This window comes from Schistocerca piceifrons, chromosome 3 (assembly GCF_021461385.2).
Source record: "Schistocerca piceifrons isolate TAMUIC-IGC-003096 chromosome 3, iqSchPice1.1, whole genome shotgun sequence".
Taxonomy (NCBI): domain Eukaryota; kingdom Metazoa; phylum Arthropoda; class Insecta; order Orthoptera; family Acrididae; genus Schistocerca; species Schistocerca piceifrons.
In genome coordinates this window covers 759810008-759832681 of record NC_060140.1, presented here as the reverse complement: position 1 = coordinate 759832681, position 22674 = coordinate 759810008, and positions in this window count along the sequence as shown.

Below are 22674 nucleotides of genomic sequence, written 5' to 3'. Positions count from 1 at the left end.
TCTCGTCTATATCAGTAATGCTTTCATCTCCTGGAGTGAGAGGACGGTCGCAGTCAGGGACTGTTCCCCCAACAACGCTTTGGTCCATTGGAGGGATATTAGTGTCACACCTGCAACAAACAAAAGCAAAGACGTAGTACAACAGTGATATCACATGCAGAAACATATTTAATATCAGTAATTGAAGGAGAGCTAAATTTCAAAACTTAATGTGTATACGTTTTAATTAATAATTACAATGTATGTAATAGTTTATGTCTTACAACTCGTATTTACGGGTTGGTAAATATATATACAAGACAATCGTGTTTGATCAATCCCACTGGTCATCATCAGGCCTAAGAGTGGCAGAAACAAAACGGCGTCACTGCTTAAATACTATTGGCTACCAAAAGTTCCAGATGCAAATTACGATAGGTGCCACCGGGTTCAATTCTGTTATTTCTTGTTGTTAGTATTTAATCAGTGTTGCCATATTGATTCTGCCGATCATGTGCCTCATGATGACCGATGTGATTGGTCGAAATCGAATGCCTTTTATGTATGGTTACTGTCTTGTATGTATATATTTTAATTGCTATAAGACGTAAAGTGTTGCATACGTTGTAATGTCAACAACACTTCTCATGTTACTGGAACATTGTCCCTTAAAAACGAGAACCACAGTCTTCCCCCATCCCCATCACCTTTAGATTGAAAAATATTTGCATATATACTTGACAATGTATAAAGATCTTTACTTCCTATGTTTCATTGTTGTAACGAGGAACTCCATTTATTGTTCGTATTTCCATGGCTTGCATTTTCTAGCTGATTGGCCTGACTTGGTCTTCTTCTGGAAGAGAGCTCGGCAGTGGCGGTCACGTAATTTCCTCCATTCCTCTTTCAAATTCGCTTCTGTAAAAATAAACACAATTAAAGTGTTTGCTATGTTTTTTTCAGATTCTTGTCTACAGTACATACACTTACAACAATCAGCTTCAGCTACAGAATTGGAGTTAGTACCGTGTCAAAAATAATTGAAGAAGTGTGTCATGCTTTATGGAAGAACCTGCAACCTCTATACATGCCAACTCCAGACGAAAACATGTGGCGAAACATTGAAGAGGGCTTCCATTTCAGATGGGATTTTCCCCATTGCATAGGAACCATTGATGGCAAACACGTACAAGTACGAGCTCCCCCGAACTCTGGATCAAACTTTTTTAATTACAAAAAATACTACTCTTCTGTCCTTTTGGCACTGGTTGATTCAGAATACAAGTTCATCGCTATAGATTGTGGTGCCTATGGAAAAGAATCTGACAGTAGTATTTTTGTTGAGAGTGTATTAGGGAAAAGACTAAGCAACTATGCTATGGCAGGTGTTCGAGTTGCTGATTGGAACGTTTAACCACGGCCACTGTCGTGGGGTCGGAAATGTTCTGTGTTCGGTTTGTACGGGTGCTCTTGTGGTAGTCGGCTCTCGCCTTTCAGTTGGAGTAGGTTACAAGACTGAGCTCTCGCTGCTCTGGACAACCTGCCTTCCGTTGGCTGTCTAATATACTTTTATTTGATTGTAACTGTTTAACGAAGTTGCTGAAGTTTCGACTTCAACGTAACTTTCCGAGTACAGTTGGCAATTGAGCGTTCTGCGTACAAGCGGCCTATGTTGTTTGTCTTGGGCAGTTTTGGCTAAAGTTGACTGTATCGGAGTTACTGTGTGACTTCGCTTGTTAAAATCAATCACTGTACCATCAGTGATTGTGGCGAGCCTTCTTCGTCTCCCTCAGAGGCGCATTTGTATTGATAGGAAGTCTTAAGTCTGGAACAACCAGACCAGGACAATTTGTTTCGGGCTATACTCGCGACATTATCATCACCACGACGGGACGTCGAAGCAACCAGCTATCGTTTCTGGTACGCCAGATCGTGTCCTTGCAGTTAAGAAGACAGTTTGGTAATGTATGTCCGCAGCACCGGCAGATTAGGGAATTTGCACTGTGATAATCAGAGCTCAGCAGAGCGCGCCTGTTCGTCTTTTTCTAACTTTGTTCTGCCTTGGGTGTTCATTGTCTGAGTTCTTACTACTGTAGCAGCAATTAATATTGGGTTGGTTGTGTGGTTCTCTTAAGTTTTGAGTTGCAAGGAATTGGCTCCACATACCACTTCGTCATAAATGTCACAATCTAGTTTAGGGACAACTTCACCTTCACAGCATTTATTTGAGTATCCAATTTGAGCCAATTTGATCTATTGTAAATGTTTCATGTGTTTTGTTTATTATTTTGATTTTAGTCATAATAAACCATGTTGTTATTTTAGACAGAACTTTCATTCTGTTAATCGGTAGAGTAACCCTTTCATTTCTCACTACGGTAATGAGACTTTCCTTTATTTAACTTATTTATCAAATTAAATTATTGCAGGTGCCAAACTCTTTTCCATTCCACTTGCAGGGTCGATTACAGTCAGTTCGCGTTTCTTTTTAATCCAAGTGCAACAGCAAAAGTCGGAGTTAGAATAGGGGGGGGGGGCCTTAGAGAATCATTTATATATGAAGATTCTAGAAGGGAGTGTTAAATACACTGCTAGCCCCGGCACCTCGCATAAAATGGCGACCCTTTGCCTCGGATCTTTCCTGTGAATCGCTGATAAGCAAGCAGTATTATCGGTAGGAATACTCAAAATTTTTTTTACTTCATTTTTTATTGATTAATACCCAAGTTATTTCTGGTACTTCTGCGTTTAGTTTTTAAGTAGCGGCGCATTATTACAGTTTTTGTTTCAGTGTATATATTTTTTGTTTGTTCATTGTTTTTTGTGTTTCTTTGATGTGGTGTCTGTACCACATCACACTTTGTCGGGTTTGTGTGCGGTTTCTGTGCCACAACAAATCGTGCATGTAATTACAGCGTTGGAACGGCGTTGTTGAAATTTTATGTCTATGTGTAAAAATACAGGGAGTCGATTATTTTATCGTGCATTTTAGATAAATTTGTTTTTCATGAATGATCACGAGAAGTAAGGCACGACTATTAGCGAGGGAAGCTAAAACAAAAGAGGATAGCATAATGGATAAAGGGCAGGTTACTGATGGGGATAGGTTCGGAGATGAGATGGGCACAGTTCTAGCAGGACACGGCGACAGGGTTATTGATGAGGAAGGTGATTTGGATGCGATCTTACAGCAACGTCGCGGCCGTGATTATGATAGTGAGGTAGAGGATGAAATAGAGACAGGCACACAGGTCGAGACGGTAGCAGAAGTTTATTGTGAAACGAACGAGAGCAGACAGAGGCCAGCTCGGTCACGTCAGAGCTCTAGCGCCCAGGTATCCAGAGTTACACCGCCCGTGTGTGACGAGGATCAAAAAGATGACATTAACCTAATAGTGAGCTTCATACGACCAATGAAAAAAGAAGCTGACGAACAACGTAAGAAGGAGAAGGAGGAAGATGAGAAACAGCGTAAGAAGGAGAAGGAAGAAGCTGACGAACAGCGTAAGAAGGACACTCAGGCAATAATTTCTCATATAGGAGAAATTCGTGGGGAATTACTAACAATAAAGAAAGAATGTGAGGAAGCAAAACAAATGTCAATGGTAGCACAAAAAGTAGCAGGCCTAGCCAAAACGGCAGCAACAGGGGCAATGAAAATTGCAAAAGTAACTTCTCAACTCGCAGGGCGCTTGCGACGTGCGGCACAAGCCCACTCAAAATCCCTAGCATTCTTAAAAACTCAAGGTAATATCGCGGCTACGAACATCACGAAGCGAATGAAAGAAGTAGAGAGTCGGATAGCAAAACTAGAGCGAAACGGGCACACGAGCACTGCGCGTTCGGATACCGATGATGGAGTACACAGAATTGTTTCTTCGAGGAAAAGCCCGCCGTGCTCTAGCCCAGTGACAGAGTGCGGAACTAACTATTCATACGCAGAAATAGCGAGTAATAGCTCCAATAATTGCAACCCACTTAGAAGAGTGAATGCTGAATGCCACTTCCACTGTGATACAGAGGTAGCACATCACAGTTATCAACAAGATAGATCAGGACACTCAGCAGACGTGCAAGTATCGGAAACGAGTGACAACACCAGTGCGAGGATCGGACAGGATTTTGATCACAATCACTTCCTGTCGATACTAAAATTCCAAAAGATCAGAGATAATGGGGGTCGATGCATCCCAAGAGCTGGGTGATGCAGTTTACAAATTCATTACCGTCATCATGGCCAACCCTGGCAAAATTAGAATTCATGTGTGGACACATCGAAGGCCAAGCCCCGGAAAACATGCGGGGTGTGGCAGCGAAGTGTCAGACTTATCAGGAATTTGTTGATGCGTTCCTGCGGATCTACTGGTCAAAGGAAACGCAAGACAGGATTAAAGAGGAAATAATATTTTGTCCTGAACTGGAAGTGTCCGGGCATAGGAGCGCAACCAAATTTTTTGATGATTTACTCAAGAAGAATCAGTTTTTAGATAGTCCATATAGCAACGGAGAAATCATTAAATTTTGCTTTTCCAAATTGCCAGTTAGGTATCAACAGACACTTGTCGGGAAGTGTGGATCTGACATAGAAGCATTCAAGAGTCTTTGCGCGAACTCGAAGTAGTCTTTTATAAACAAGACGCAAAGGACAGGAAGAAGGCACAAAATAACAAATACCACGGGCCAGCAAGGGAAGACGACAACAGATCGCATAATCGCACTGGTCAGTTAGGAAACCAGGGTTACGGAAAACAATGTTAAGCTATTCAAGGTTATGGAAACCAGCGACACGGAAACCAGAACGTCAGGGAACAGAGTCAATCTAGACAAGGAATCTGGGATAGGAGGAATAACGAACGGCAAAGCGACCGTAATTGGAGAGAGCGAAACCAGGAACAACAGGAGAACCAGGAGATTGAAATTAGACCTGCAAATCCTAATGCACGTCAGAGGAGGGGGAGTCTGACAAGGAATTGGCGCTAGTCCATAGGACTCCACCAGATCTCTCACATCAAGGAGTTCGTGGAATAGTAGTAGTGTAAGTGGTGTACATAGTAGAGTGGGCAAATACATGAACCTTGCTATAGTAGTAGTGTAAGTGGTGTACATAGTAGAATAGGCAAATATATGAACCTTTCTTCGGGGAACAATAATCGTTGCATTAATAGATTAAGATTGCTAAAGTATTAACACACTGCGTTGTCTCGCATAAGAATTTACTGCTGCCAAACTTTTTTGGTTTATCCAGAATGAGATTTTCACTCTGCAGCGGAGTGTGCGCTGATATGAAACTTCCTGGCAGATTGAAACTGTGTGCCCGACCGAGACTCGAACTCGGGACCTTTGCCTTTCGTGGGCAAGTGCTCTACCATCTGAGCTACCGAAGCACGACTCACGCCCGGTCCTCACAGCTTTACTTCTGCCAGTATCTCGTCTCCTACCTTCCAAACTTTACAGAAGCTCTTCTGCGAACCAGGTTTGGAAGGTAGGAGACGAGATACTGGCAGAAGTAAAGCTGTGAGGACCGGGCGTGAGTCGTGCTTCGGTAGCTCAGATGGTAGAGCACTTGCCCGCGAAAGGCAAAGGTCCCGAGTTCGAGTCTCGGTCGGGCACACAGTTTTAATCTTTTTGGTTTATGTTCGCGTCTTATAATGTCGATGGAGTAGGAGGCACTACCGTTCCATGAGCAATGTTTTTGTCCTTTCCTCTCTGGTGTCCATGTTGAGGGATAATGATGAGTGAGGAGAGGTCGCACAAATGGGCGCACACAAGAACGTGCTCCCAGAAGCGTTCTGGAAAGTCGTGATACGCTCCATAGCGGCCACAACCAGTTCGCGAGACGTTCGTAATAATGCTTGCAAGCACTCGTCAGTGCAGTGCAAGATTGTGGTATACTGCGTGATTTCGAAGATGAATATGGGCAGTATTGTTTTTACTGTGGTCCGCCAGCATCGTTGTCTTGCAAGTCGGGGTGAACCTGTGAGCGTTTGACTCTAATGGTGCCCTAGACGGTAGAAATGCGGGCATAAAGCCTACCATGCCAATGTGCTGGATTTAGCGTGCTCCTCGTGACTGTCACAGATGAATAAGCAAGGAATTATACTTGGAGATTCGTGACATACTGTGTAGCTGGTGTGTGGTGGGCGACGGAATCCTCAACACGAACCAGTCCTGACTTGGTCATATTACATTGCCTCTGGAAAGGTGTGCTTCGATCGCGAAAACCGCATCACATAGAAAAGAAGTTGCAACTATAAATTTATTGTCTTGTATAGCCATGGCTAACCCAGTCTCTGGAGTTTCAGTGAGGCGTAGTGAGAACTCGGAAGCCGTGTCGCACGGCGCGCACATCACTGTCATCGTCAATAGCGGCGAGCAGCGAGACATCTCAGCGTAACAGGAGTTATGTAAGAGTATTGTATAAGGAAAAAAAAGGAGAGTACCATATACTAGGATAAGTTAAATTTTAGGATTTAACAGTAACTAGATCCTTAATATTGTGGGGGTTTTCTACCACAAGTGTTTGGCGCGAGCCTGTTGGGATGCTACTTTTCAGGTCACCAAACCACTGACCCAAGACGGAGGGACGACGGGCGAGCGAAAGTAAAACATCAACCTGCATAATAACATAATTAATCAAAAGACATAGAATGCAGATCGTTGGCAAATGGTAGTTAATTCTTGAGCATGTCTACTGTCGATCTATATAAGTAATAGTAATATTAGTGCTGGCCCGCACATTTAGTTGTTCATCCATTACATAGCATCAGTTGTCACACACCATGTACAGTAGTGAGATCGGTAACTACGCAAGTATCAAGATAAATTATTTCCATGTCTCGATTACATACACCAAGGTTTTGTTATAATGAGAGCCATAGGTTAATAACTATAAAATTAAAATAAGAGTGTCTGAAATGACAGACCATCAATGTATCGTTATGTAAATTTAGTATAACACAGAAGGTCATGGGAAAAAGTTAGACATAAGATTTTTGTCAGAATTGTGCAGATGACGGGTATCATGGCAATGCAGAGGCCAGCCGGAGCAAAAACAAGAGGTCATCGGCTACCTGCAAGAAGGGGAGCGTCAGCGCGCCACCTGACGAGAAGGGCGCAGGAGCGTCCGGTCCTACAAGCTGTCAGTCACCGGGCCGTATACCTGAGGGATTAGGCGGCAGACAACCATCGCCGGGCCACAAGCGAAAGTGTGGCTGGCTGTTGACACTGACATGCGACCAGCACGCAACAGCCAGCTAGCCCTCCAGGCGCAGCAGCCGTTTGGAGGGATTCCCTGCAGCAGACCACGTTGTCGTGAGTACACGACGAAGATCACATAAGGTGTCACAACCTGTGCCTCATGTGCCTCAGGACAGAAAGGGAAGCTGTATAATCACCTGTTTGAGTTTTTACAACTCACTAGCACTGGCCTATCTGTATCTAAAGCAGTATCGTGCCACAAACTCTAACAAATGAATTGTCTCATTTCTAACTTCTCCTCTCACTTAGAGAGCAGTTGTAGCAATCGTCACTCCTAGTTCAATCCTGTCTGGGTGACCTCACACACTTGTGGAGTCACTCCACGTGCCATCATCCCTTGTCAAACTGCAATATTGGGAAACGTAAAGTACTGTCCAGGGAGAGAAGAGACCTGGACTAGTGATGTATCCCGGCTAGTAGACCTCAGAGACAATTAAGCGATGTGAGGAGAGCCTTTCTACCGTACTGCCGTGATCATATGCGTGGGTCTTGCTGGAATCTCAACAGAGTACTGCAGATGCTCCAGCACACCCTATTTCTGTTGCAACAACGTAGCAACAACAGCCGACGTTTGGCCCTATGTGATGTCAGTACTGTGGTCCCATTCCAAAAGCCCCCCTCCGATGCTGAAGACATGGAACCACGTGCATCAATGCATATGACTCAACATACCAACCCCCTCAGAGAAACTAACGAATTTGTGAAGTGCTTCGAATATTTCTAACAATGTGATTTAGTGCCTCACTCTCAGCACAGTCGTGAACATTGTGCAATGTGCAAGCACAACTTGACACCCCATGAACCTTGTTTTTTTTCTTAAATTTCTTTCTCTAGTGTTGTTTTTGTAATGTATGTTATACCTTGTATGTGTTTGTGTCTTGTATTGTAATTCTTATGTAAGTAATAGAGTAGGGCGCACAAATTACTGCATTGTTCTCCACACCACGTTTTTTATGTAGTATGTATTTATTGTTGTGTGTATGCAAACAGTGTGCCTGAGGTCCGCATAAGCTGAAGCAGATACCACCACTGTCATTGTGAATGGACCATCAGTTCAGGGAACATTTTGTAAAGGTTATTCTTGCTGCAGGGAGACAGAATGAATCAGAGGTTGTAATTAGATTCTGAAAGCTCACAAAGAGATTGTTAACTTAAATAGTAACATGTGTGATTGAGTTCAGGTTAGTTTGATGATTGAAATTGTTGTAACATCTTAGGCATTTAATTGAGGAGCACTCCAACTGTGATTGTAAATAATAAACTGGTCCATTTTTAGCTCACATGCCCGGGCCATATTTAGATCGTGAATGTCTGTGTGAATCGGTGTTTGGAAGGGGCTCCCTGGGTATGGATGTGTGATGTGAGTGTTAGAGTTCCATATTAAGAAGGTGAAGTTGGCTACATCATAAATAATCCTCCCTCTATGAGCTGCATTTTTCAGTTGCAGTGATTTTTTTTATAGAGTGCGGCATGTGGAGTCAGTTTGCAAGATTGTTCTTGGGTGATTGACTCACTACCTTGCTCCTAAGTGAGCCAACCACTCACCAATTACAATCTAAAATGGCATAGGGGCTATGAGAGGTGGCAGAAGCCCCCTCTCATATATCTATCTTACTCTCGGTAATTCGATTTTCCTCTCTAATTGCGTGCGGTGAAAAGTTGCTATTCCTTCACACGCGGACTTCCCACGCAGCGTCTCTCATCACCCGGGTGGTCCAGTGACAGGCGGGCTCTGCTGATCTCGAAAAGGTTAAACCGACGGGTGTGAGGGAGTCGAGTAAATGCTTTCCAGACGCCGACATTGACAGGAGAACGGCGGAGACACGCCCGCAGGGGCCTGATGGAGCGGCTGGGCTAGAGATTCCGTTACTTCGCAGAAACTTAGCGAAAACACTTTCTGGCGGGCTACCAGCGAGGCGTGGAAATGACTTGTGTCCCCAGGCAGTATTGGCGGACAAATTCCCGCGTTTTCTGCCAAATCGTAACTGTGATTGGTTTGCTCAGGACATAGCTCCGTGACGTAGCAAAATCGGCACAGAAATTGGCGCCAAGAATCTCCATTGGTGGAATGGTAGTGCTTCGGCAGTAGAGTGGAAATTTCCGCCGGTTTTCGAGTTGCTGATTGGAATGATTAACCACGGTCACTGTCGTGGAGGCGGGAATTTTCTGTGTTCGGTTTGTACGGGTGCTCTTGTGGTAGTCGGCTCTCGCCTTTCGGTCGGAGTAGGTTACAAGACTGAGCTCTCGCTGCTCTGGACAACCTGCCTTCCGTTGGCTGTCTAATATACTTTTATTTGATTGTAACTGTTTAACGAAGTTGCTGAAGTTTCGACTTCAACGTAACTTTCCGAGTACAGTTGGCAATTGAGCGTTCTGCGTACAAGCGGCCTATGTTGTCTGTCTTGGGCAGTTTTGGCTAAAGTTGACTGTATCGGAGTTACTGTGTGACTTCGCTTGTTAAAATCAATCACTGTACCGTCAGTGATTGTGTGGCGAGCCTTCTTCGTCTCCCTCAGAGGCGCATTTGTATTGATAGGAAGTCTTTAGTCTGGAACAACCAGACCAGGACAATTTGTTTCGGGCTATATTCGCGACATTATCATCACCACGACGGGACGTCGAAGCAACCAGCTATCGTTTCTGGTACGCCAGATCGTGTCCTTGCAGTTAAGAAGACAGTTTGGTAATGTATGTCCGCAGCACCGGCAGATTAGGGAATCTGCACTGTGATAATCAGAGCTCAGCAGAGCGCGCCTGTTCGTCTTTTTCTAACTTTGTTCTGCCTTGGGTGTTCATTGTCTGAGTTCTTACTACTGTAGCAGCAATTAATATTGGGTTGGTTGTGTGGTTCTCTTAAGTTTTGAGTTGCAAGGAATTGGCTCCACATACCACTTCGTCATAAATGTCACAATCTAGTTTAGGGACAACTTCACCTTCACAGCATTTATTTGAGTATCCAATTTGAGCCAATTTGATCTATTGTAAATGTTTCATGTGTTTTGTTTATTATTTTGATTTTAGTCATAATAAATCATGTTGTTATTTTGGACAGTACTTTCATTCTGTTAATCGGTAGAGCAACCCTTTCATTTCTCACTACGGTAATGAAACTTTCCTTTATTTAACTTATTTATCAAATTAAATTATTGCAAGTGCCAAACTCTTTTCTACTCCACTTGCAGGGTCGATTACAGTCAGTTCGCGTTTCTTTTTAATCCATGTGCAACAGCAAAAGTAGGAGTTAGAATAGGGGGGCTTAGAGCATCATTTATATATGAAGATTCTAGAAGAATTTAGTGTTAAATACACTGCTAGCCCCGGCACCTCGCACATTCCCAAAGGACCGACATCTTAACGATGAAAGAAGAGTTTTCAAGTACAGACTTTGTAGATGATGAAGAGTGGTTGAAAATGCTTTTGGCGTTTTTGCACAAAGATGGCGTATCTATTTCAGACTGTTAAACTGTAAGCTGCACGTAGTAAACAAGATAGTCAAAGCAACAGCCATCCTCCACAATTATCTTTGCTCAAGGGGATCATTATCTCCAGTTATGATGCCCGATGAAATTTAAGAAGCTTATCGCAAAGCATGGCAACCTATTCCTCATTATGGTGCTTAGGCATCTAAAGAAGCTACCGAGGTACGAAATCACTTTGTTAAATACTTCATGTCCAAGGAAGGAAGCGTGCCATGGCAGTGGAACCACATTTAATGATAACCAAAACAACCTTTGGCCTTACAATTTGTATGTATTCTGCTGTTGTGTATGGTTAATATTAACAAAAGAACTTGTGATGCTAACAGTTTGTGGCATGTAGTAAAAATGTTTATTGTAGTGTCTGTATATGAACATTATTTGATATGTATGGTTTAACAATAGCATATTTCAGTCTATCTGGAAAAATTCCCTGTTTCAGTGAGCTACTACAAATGTGGCTGAGAATCCTACTCATTTGTTGGTAACAAGTTTTTAGTACTGTGTTGGAAATGTCGTTAATTCCATGTGAGCTTTTACTTTTGAGTGAATTTATTATCTTCCTAATTTCAGTAGGAGAGGTGGGTTGAATTTAAATTATATCAAATTGCGTAGGTACTGCCTGTTCCGTATACTGGCTTACATTTTCTAATGAATAGCTGGAACTTATATCCTCTACAACACTTAAAAATGATTATTAAAAAAAAATTTTACTTCTGTCTTCTTGTTAACAAACTTTTCATTGCGTTTGGTAGAAATACAGTGTTCCTGTGCCCTGTTTCCCTTTTCACAATATTCCAAATTGTTTTAATTTTATTATCAGATGTGCTAATCTCAGACATAATGCACATACTTCTGGACTTTTTAATAACTATTCTTAATACAGTGCAGTAATTTTTATAATGCTTCATTGTTTCAGGATTATTACTCCTCCTAGCTATAAGATACATTTCCCTTTCCTGTTTACAAAATATTTTTACCCCTTTAGTAAGCCATGGCTTTTTACATGGTTGCTTACAATTATATTTAACTGTTTTCTTAGGGAAACTGTTTTCAAATATACTCACAAAGGTATCATGAAATAGGTTAAATTTTAAATTAGCATCATGTTCCCTGTACACCTTATCCCAGTCTAACTGTTGCAAGCTTTCCCTAAAATTTTGAAGTGTTAAATTTTTAATGGAATGCACTATTTTGGAGGACTGTTTTGCATTCCTGTATGGAGCTGTGTCATATACTGTAACTAGCTGAGCATCGTGATCAGATAGACCATTCTTAACAGGAAACATTTTTATTTGATTGAATTTATCTTGGTCTATGAAAACGTTATCTTTCAGTGTGCTGCTTTCCTGTACCACCTGAGTAGGAAAATCAATAATTGATATCAAATTGAAAGAACCAAGTAGTACTACAAGGTCAAGGTTTCTATCTGACTCTTTCAGAAAATCTCCGTTGAATTCCTCACAAACAATAATTTGCTTTCCTTTGTCTGACAAGTAGCACAACAAAGAATCCAAGTTTTTCAAAAATAGTTGAAAATATCCCAATGGGGACCTATACATGGCTACAATTATAAAATTGCCTTTATTTAGTTTAAGTTCATATGCACATGCTTCCATGTTTGCTCTACACAATTTTTTTTTCCAAATTTTTCACACTATGACTGACTTTAACATATATGGCAACTCCTCCTCTCTCCATAGTGTCTCTACTTACATGTGCTGATAGCTTATATCCATCTACATTTACCATTTCCATACCTGTGACTATATGATGTTCAGACAGGCATAGTACATCTATCCACCCTCAGTTTCTACATCTTCTATACAAACAAGAAGCTCATCTACTTTGTTTTTTAATCCCCTGATATTCTGATGCAATATATTAACATTTCCTAATCTAATTCCCTCAGCATCACCTGACTTAATTCGACTACATTCCATTATCCTCGATTTCCTTTTGTTGATGTTCATCTTATAACCTCCTTTCAAGACACTGTCCATTCCGATCAACTGTTCTTCCAAGTCCTTTGCTGTCTCTGATAGAATTACAATCTCATCGGCGAACCTCAAAGTTTTTATTTCTTGTCCATGGATTTTAATACCTACTACAAATTTTTCTTTTGTTCCCTTTACTGGTTGCTCAATATACAGATTGAATAACATCGGGGATAGGCTACAACCCTGTCTCGCTCCCTTCCCAACCACTGCTTCCCTTTCATGCCCCTCGACTCTTATAACTCCGATCTGGTTTCTGTAAAAATTGTGAATAGCCTTTCGCTCCCTGTATTTTACCCCTGCCACCTTTAGAATTTGAAAGAGAGTGTTCCAGTCAACATTGTCAAAAGCTTTCTCTAAGCCCACAAATGCTAGAAACGTATGTTTGCCTTTCCTTAATCTTTCTTCTAAGATAAGTCGTAAGGTCAGTATTGCCTCACGTGTTCCGATATTTCTACGGAATCCAAACTGTTCTTCCCCGAGGTCAGCTTCTACCAGTTTTTCCATTCGTCTGTAAAGAATTCGCGTTAGTATTTTGCAGCTGTAACTTATTAAACTGATAGTTCGGTAATTTTCACATGTATCAACAACTGCTTTCTTTGGGATTGGAATTATTATATTCTTCTTGAAGTATGAGGGTATTTCGCCTGTCTCATACATCCTGCTCACCAGATGGTAGAGTTTTGTCAGGACTGGCTCTCCCAAGGCTGTCAGTAGTTCTAATGGAATGTTGTCTACTCCCGGGGCCTTGTTTCGACTCAGGTCTTTCAGTGCTCTGTCAAACTCTTCACGCAGTATCGTATCTCCCATTTCATCTTCATCTACATCCTCTTCCATTTCCATAATTTTGTCCTCAAGTACGTCGCCCTTGTATAGACCCTCTATATACTCCTTCCACCTTTCTGGAATGTAGTCGAATTAAGTCGGGTGATGCTGAGGGAATTAGATTAGGAAATGAGACACTTAAAGTAGTAAAGGAGTTTTGCTATTTGGGGAGCAAAATAACTGATGATGGTCGAAGTAGAGAAGATATAAAATGTAGACTGGCAATGGCAAAGAAAGCGTTTCTGAAGAAGAGAAATTTGTTAACATCGAGTATAGATTTAAGTGTCAGGAAGTCGTTTCTGAAAGTGTTTGTGTGGAGTGTAGCCATGTATGGAAGTGAAACATGGACGATAAATAGTTTGGACAAGAAGAGAATAGAAGCTTTCGAAATGTGGTGCTACAGAAGAAGGCTGAAGATTAGATGGGTAGATCACATAACTAATGATGAAGTATTGAGTAGAATTGGGGAGAAGAGGAGTATGTGGCACAACTTGACAAAAAGAAGGGACCGGTTAGTAGGACATGTTCTGAGGCATCAAGGGATCACAAATTTAGCATTGGAGGGCAGCGTGGAGGGTAAAAATCATAGAGGGACAGGATAGGGTAGCACGGAGAGCTGCATCAAACCAGTCTCAGGACTGAAGACCACAACAACAACAACAACATATTAACATTATTTTTTACTGTACTTTTATGAGAATCTTGTGACATACTAACATTATTTTTCACTGTATTGTTATGAGAATCTTGTGATATTTTCACATCACTAGTACCTGCCTGTCTGAACTTTTCATTAAGATTAATTTCAATCAATGTAGGATGATTGGATACTGATCTTAGCCTAAAAAAGTACTCCTATGAGTTTCAGTGCCCCTCGCCCCCTCCTTAAAGATTTTGCTATCATCCCAGCCAGTTTACCCTTCCCTTTCCTATGGAGATGCAGGCCATGTCTTGTGAAGTCCCATCTACCAATACCATCAACAGAACCAAACCTATGCTTGACAAAGTAGCCACCCGAAGCAGCTGATCCAGCTCCATATTGACCCTCCCGACAGAGCTGTTCATTTGGGGCCGGTCATACAGCATGAAAGCAAGAACCAAGCCAACATTTGTATGGTTCGTTGCAGATGCTATTTGTACTAGGTCACACTCAATATTGTAGCCCTGATCCCTATCAATATTGTTTCCCGCTCCACCCACTACCACAACATGAACCTGCTTTGTAAAATCTTTGCACAAGGGTCCTACATCCTCTGTCACTTGGCTAAGACATGCACTGGGCTTGAAAATACTTGTGACCTGGTACCTGTCACTTAATTTTTCCTGCAAAATCTGGCCCACACCTCTTCCATGGCTACTACCTAACAACAGAACTTTCCTCCTACTTTCTACTTTTTTTTTGCAACGGTTGGTTTCCTAGTGAAAGTCTGTGGAGTGCTGACTACACTTACATGTACTTCAGCTTCTTTCTCAGCTGACTGAGTTAGCAAGGCAAATCTATTGTTTGTGCCAATGATGAAACTGTCTGATACTGTTCTCTTTCTGTGGCCCCTGTTCCTTGCTACCCCTTCCCACCTGTCTTCACCCTCCTCCCCCATTAACCTCATCAGTTCCTCCCTAGCACTATCCAGTTCAGCCTGAAGGGCTCTAATCTTTCCTTCCTGTCCCGCTATTTTCCTATCCCTTGAACATAATCTGCAATACCATGGAAAAGACCCATTTACGTCCCCGATTCCCATGCCACTACATTCACCCCAATGTAACCATCTGCCACAACAGCTGCACAGAACCCCAGAACTGACTTTCCTACAGCAGTTCAAACACTTCTCGCTCATGGTTGCTTACAATATTTTTTACAAAACTTATCTAGGCAATAACAATAATATTCTATTAACTACAGATCACAAAAGCCACTAGAGTTATGTGGAACACTAATATAAGTGTATACTATTAACATAGTAACGTAATGCAGTTAAACTAACGTTAAAAATCAAAACTTGTATACCCGAAAAATTAGGCGTAAGATCGTGTATGCGCGATACGTACTTTACGCGTTTCGAAAGGAAATAAAAGATAGAACTTAAAACTTTTAACTCCACGAGTACACATGGTACTACTAAATATTTGTGTAGTGAAAACAACCTAAATTCTTCACTTAATACTTAAAGAACAGTCTTAAATTTGTATGTAAACCTATGTCTAAAGTACGCTCCACCGGCCCTTATGTTGTTTTTATTTTTCGTGAAATACTTTGAAACGAGTGAAACCTTCAATAGATAATATAAAACAGACTCTAATTAACTTAGTTACGGTGTAATATTAACTTAATTGACAGTTATTATAGAATTAATTACTTATCTTGACGAGCTAATAATCAAGCGTATGCGATCTGCGTCAATGCTGCCAACCCATCACAACAGTTCATTACTGAATACCTCACACAGCCTCAGATATTTTTAAGTTTCATACTATACTGCGTTTATTGTGTACAAGCTTGGGAAAATAGCGTATATTTTCAAATGTTGTCAGTATTTGATTCGTAACAGACATGAAGCAAAAAGTCACTATCTCGTAAAAAGATTACGTAAAAATTCTGAAATTCATGTATGATACTGTACATCAGAATGTTAAAAAAAATCTTAATTTTAGTTAGTACCAGAGTTACGGTTTTATCAGCCGTAGCAAAATTTTCGCGTCAGGGAAACTGTGCTACTTGAGAACTATCTGGCTCAGCGTTTTGCAGAGTTGACACAGATAAAACACCCGTGGGGGCCGGGCTCCCTGGCGGTACAAGTCCACTCCACTGGGTATCAAATGGCAACAAGTTAACTCGCAGTATAGTATTTTTGGTGAAAATCAGTTAAGCAGTAGCTTGCTGTTATATTCTGAACGAGTTTCAGTGAATTTCATTCAGTTGTTATTGAACAATGTGATCTTCTTAGTAGATAAGTTTATTTGCTCAGAACGCAATAAACACACACACACATACACACACACACACACACACACACACACACACACACACACACACACACACACACACACAAAACTAGTTTGGACAAGTTAAATTTCCATTTTCTGATCTGAAAATGGATTACAAAACATTGTTAAATGTTTTACAAAATATTTTCACACTCTGATGATTGTTATACGATAAGAAGAATATACACATATTACATACCATCTGCATTACAGACCATTGTGCCACTCTGTTATAGCACACTGTCATTTAGTTATGGACATATCTGAGAATCACCGTAATATAAAAAAAATCAGTTAAAGAAAATCAAAAGTTAAAAATATAAAATATTACATGCCCACAGTCAACGTAGCTCGTTGAAGAAGCCGCTTCAGCGTAACGTTATAAATCATACAATGAAACCATAACTGTGCCAAATATGCACAAAAGTTTCTGATCAAATTCATTTGGCTCATAGGATATTTATTACAGAGTCCGTGTTGACAGCTGACGGCACACTGCCGGACAGTAGACAAGCGGACTATTTAGTGTTTAAGGGTACCACCAGGTGGAAACCATGTTTAACATGTTAAATAAGATTTATATCAAATAAATATTTTTCTTGTTTGTGCAATGTAGACAAGACACTGAGGTGAGAAAAATCATGAGATACCTTCTAATAGCGTGTTGGGACTCCTTTTGCCCGTCGTAGTTGCAGCAACTCGACCTCACATGCACTCAAAAACTCGTTGAAAGTCCCTCTAAAGACACCCATAACTGACCTCTCGATTATATCCCATAAATGTTCGAAGGGATTATGTTGGGCGATCTGCGTGGCCAAATCATTCGCTGAAAACGTCCAGAATGCTCTTGAAATCAGTCTTGAAAAATTGTGGCCCGGTAACATGGCGTATTGACCCCCACAAAAATGCCATCGTTCTTTGATAACATGAAGTCGTGAATGGCTGCAGATGATCTCCATGTAGCCGAACATAACAATTTCCAGTCGATGATTGGTTCAGTTCCATGTAAATAACAGCCCACAGCATTATAGAGCTACCACCAGTTTGCGAATCGCCTTGTTGACAGCTTGGGTCCATGTGCTTCGTGGGATCTGCGCCACAGTCGAACTCTACCGTCAGCTCTTACCAACTAAAATCGGGACCATCTGACCAGGCCACAGTTTTCCAGTCGTCTAGGGTTCAACAGATATGGCCCCGAGCCCAGGAGAGTCGCTGTGGCGATGTGCTGTTAGCAAAAAACTCGCTTCGGTCGTCTGATTGTAAGACCATTAACAACAAATTTCGCTGCACTGTCCTAACCGATATGTTCGTCGAACGTCTCACATTATTTCACGAAGTGTTGCTTGTCTGTTGGCACTTACAGCTCTACGCAAACGTCGCTGCTCTCGGCCGTTAAGTGAAGGCCGTCGGCCACAGTTGTTTGTGGTGAGAGGTAATGCCTGAAATTTGATATTCTCGGAACACTATTGAGACTGTGGATCTCGGAAGATTGAATTTACTAACGATTTACGAACGGGAATGTCCCATGCGTCAACTCAAACTACCATTCCGCGATCGTGCGGCCATAATCACATTGGATACCTTTTCACATGAGTCACCTGAGTACAAATGACACCTCGGCACTAGAGATGGGCAAACTCGTTCATCCTTGGGAACTAGTTCACTGCTGATCGTTCTTTTTTGGGAACCGTTCATTTTTATTCGTTCACCGTTCATTTGTGCTTGGTATGTGGTTCTTATGAAAACCTGCCTCCCCCCTGGAGGGCAGGTTACAGAATTCTTACATACTTTTAGAAGTAATTTCTGTGATTCTGCAGAACCTCTCGTTTAGCCAACTGTAGCCTTGTGTGGCTGATCGCAGGGAAATATTATAGGGTGGCGCACGGAAAACCGGCCCCGAGTACAGACTGCTCGCCAATTACGGACGATGTGCTGCTCATTACGAGCAGATGCAACAAACAAACAAACATGTAATAATTAGGCAGTGAAGAAATAACAAGCTAATGCAAGCAACAATTGCGGAACATTCGATGACGATGTGTAGAGAGCTGGAGAAGAGAACATGAAAATCTCACGCGACGCGCATGAGCTATATAGCTCATGTAGTCTTGTAAACCTGTTGGCGGCTGTTTCCCAACTGAATAGACCACAAGTGCCTTGTATAAAATTCTTCTTTTCGACTTCCACTACATAGCTATGCTACGTTGTAAACAATAATCGTTTACATCCTATATATACTTCACATTGTCTCTGAGTTCGTAGGAGAAGTAGAGACTTTATGGAAGCATAAAATAAAACGTGGTTTTTCCATACTTGTGTCACATGCTTAGTAAAAATTCTGTTTTTATGTTGCATAATTAAAGCTAATGCAGCAATAATAATAATACTGAAGTTTGCAGTAGTAAAGGTTTGGCTTGCAATCTCTTTCTGAACAAATGTTTTTGAGATAATAAGTAAATACGATTTTATGGCAGTCTATGTGTTTTCAGATGGAGAGGCACCGCTTTTCCTACTGAGCCAAAATGACCCAAAATCCACTTTTTCTTTTTTTTTTTTTTCAAAGAAACCAAACTAGCAGGTAATACAAATTGGAAACAACCAAACTTAAAAATAATTAGAGCCTTCTAAAATGTAGTGTTTTGTATATGAAAGATACACGAAAATCGTTTTATATGAATTTTGTTACACTAAAAATTAAGCAAGTTATTGGAAGTTAGCTGCTAAATCAAGTCGATGAAACCAAAAAATATATGAATAACAAAAAAAACTTGCCTTGTTATAAGTATGTCTTCTGCTGTTCATCGATATAATGAAGTGAGCTGATATGCCCTTTTGTTACCTGAAAAGACGTACCTATTACATACAACGTAATTTTTATGTAATTCACGTAACTATAAAATACTTTTTGATTACCGGTCGTGGACGCTGAATAGCCAGAACCAAGTGCAAGATCAGTTTGGAACACATGTAAAATGGGCGAGCGCAGTGAACGAAACGAACAACTGGATACTGAACTAACTATGAGCAGTCGGCAGTGGAACTGAGACTGGTGGTCATGCGAAGAACGACGGGTGCGGCCGAGGGAGACCGAGACTGAGAGGAGCACGCGACCGACGCTGGAACGAGAACTGCGTAAGTGACCGCCGCGACCGTAGTGAACTATGAACCGATCGTTCCTCGTTCCCAGGAACTATAAGTAGACCGCCGCGACCGAAGTGAACTATGAACCGATCATTCCTTGGAATTCGTTCCTCTGTCCTTACGTTCATCTTGGTGAACCGTTCCTTTGCACCCGTTCGTTCGCGAACTACCTATCTCTACAATGCACTGCCCTTTCATACCTTGTGTAAGCGATGCTGCCGGCATTATGTGTGCATATCGCTAGTCCATGACTCCTGCCACCTCAGTGTCAGGTGTACCATCATGTGGCAGCAGTTTTTCACATGATAACTTAGAAACATAATAAATAACTATTTTCTGTGTTTGTATAATACAAAACAAGATGACGATAAGGTAGACTATGGTTCCCAGATACATTTCAGTAGAAGCGTCCGTCGTTACTCCATGTTGTTCCTGCAGTGAAGAGGGGCTTGGTGGCTGGCCGTGGACAGCCAGTATCGGTGCTCCGGGCCGTCGGCGCCGGACAGAGACAAACGGCCGGTGGGTCTGCGCTGCGGCAACACGCGCGCGCCAGTTCCGCAGCGCCGGCCGGGCCAGGCTGCCTTGACCTTGAGAGCCGGATCGATGGTGGCGGCGCGGCGCGGCGCGGCGCTGCAATCAGCTGGTCCTCCAGAGCTGGCCCGGCTCAGCTGATGGCGCACCTCCGCCGCCCCTGCTGCAGGTCAGGCGCAGGGCAGCTGCTAGTCCTGTGCTGGGCAATGATCGTATCACACTACCCCCGGCAAAAGTGACGTCACGCTCGATATCGACGACCAAATGATCGGCTATCGACTTTGTGACAAGGAAGAATATGAATGTTATTCCTCCTCGATTCACTTGCAGCAGTTTAAGCTGTCCTCTTAGGTTCCTGCTTAACCACACACTCGGGAGTCGCCACATATTCGGAAATAAAAGAGCCATATATTTGTGAGAAATAAGAATACGAATTTTATTGCAGCTAGTTTTAGTCGTAGCTTTTATTGTTGTACTCTTTGGGTCCCACCTAACTACACACTCACAAATCACCACACATTCATAAAAAAGCAGCGAAATTTTCGTGACAAGGAAAAATATGAATGTTATTGTTACTCGTTTCACTAACAGCAACTGAAGCTGTCCTCTTTGTTCCTGTCTAAGTACACACTCGGAAATCGCTAAATATTTGTTTCATCCTTCGTTCTCAAATAAGAGAGAAAATGAATAACATCGAATGTTGCAGAACATACTTGTATTGAATTCATAAGAAAGTCCTAGAATTTGCTAACGATGCCTATATGAAGAAAATATTTGTATATGGCAGGGTGCAAGCCCACATCTTTCGACGTCAGAAACCATGACGTCATGCATTGCCCTAGCACTATGGTTGTGTTCCGGCTTGCTTATCATTGGCGTATTTAATGATAATGGTTGCGTGTTTATGATAGATTTTCAAGGTTCCGTTACCGTGGAATGGCATACTGCAGATTATAGTATAAGTGTGTTTCACGCTTCATTTGTAAATTATCGACGATCACAACTCACTCCGGAGAAAGAACTTTTATATGATGGCATTAACCGTCGATAAATCATGTGACATCTAATTACAGCAATAATTACAATAAATCATTTCAAGAATGACAAATTTCCGATATGCGTGCATGACGTCTACTGACAAGTCCGTATCGATGCTAACGAAAGTCGGTAGCCGATCATATGGTTGTCAATATTGCGCGTCGCGTCAAAATGATTTTACACGACCGTCTCTCTTGTCTCAATTAGAGTCGTAAAACTACTGTAGGTTACCGTAGACCATCACAAGTAACTGTAGACTACGGCAGATTTCCTAGTAGTTTTGGTCACTGAAGGCAGTACCCACGGTATTGCATACCTATTGGGTGATACCTCTTTACTATCGATTTCTTTATGTATGCAATCGGTGTCTTCCTTGATTCCTCCCTAAAAATGGAAGCAGTAAACTAGAAACTAAGTGAGGATGTCCAAAGAGCTGAGCAGCTTAAGGGACATTTTTGTTTTTGCGTAGTTACCCTCATATATATTACTTAAAAATGAGACAGATTTGACAGCAAAACCGAACTTTTCAATTTTTGATTCAGGATTTGTTCGCAGATTGTTCACTTGTAAAGTGACACAGAGGGATGCTGTAGTAAAAGTAAAAAAAAACAAAACAGTATAGATTTATCATATAACGCTAGAAAACGCAATTGCCTCAACAAAAAGGCAAAATAAAAAGAGAATAAAAAACCAAAATATATCAAACATCGGTTCAGTTCTTTGTTGAACTTATATAAAATATGTTTCTGTTATAATTCATAAATAACTTTGTGAGGTGCCATGGCTAGCAGTGTATTTAACACTAAATTCTTCTAGAATCTACATATGTAAATGAAGCTCTAAGCCCCCCCTATTCTAACTCCGACTTTTGCTGTTGCACAAGGATAAAAAAAAAAAAAAACGCGACCTAACTCTAATCAACCCTGCCAGTGGAGTAGAAGAGAGTTTGGCACCTGCAATAATTTAATTTGATAAATAAGTTAAATAAACGAAGGTTTCATTAACATAGTGAGGAATGATAGGGTTGCTCTACCGATTAACAGAATGAAAGTTCTGTCCAAAATAACAATACGATTTATTAAGACTAAACACATAATAATAAACAAAAACACATGAAACATTTACAATACATCAAATTGGCTCAAATTGGATACTCAAACAAACGCTATGAATGTGAAGTTGTCCCTAAACTAGATTGTGAGGATTATGACGAAGTGGTATGTGGAGCCAATCCACTTCAACTCAAATCTTAAGAGAAAACACATAGCCAACCCAACATTAATTGCTGCTACCCAAGACAGAACAAAGTTAGAAAAAGACGAACAGGCGCGCTCTGCTGAGCTCTGATTATCACCTAGGAAAATCCCTGTCTGCCGGTGCTGCGGACATACCTTACCAATCTGTCTTCTTAACTGCAAGAACACGATTTGGCGTACCGGAGGCGATGG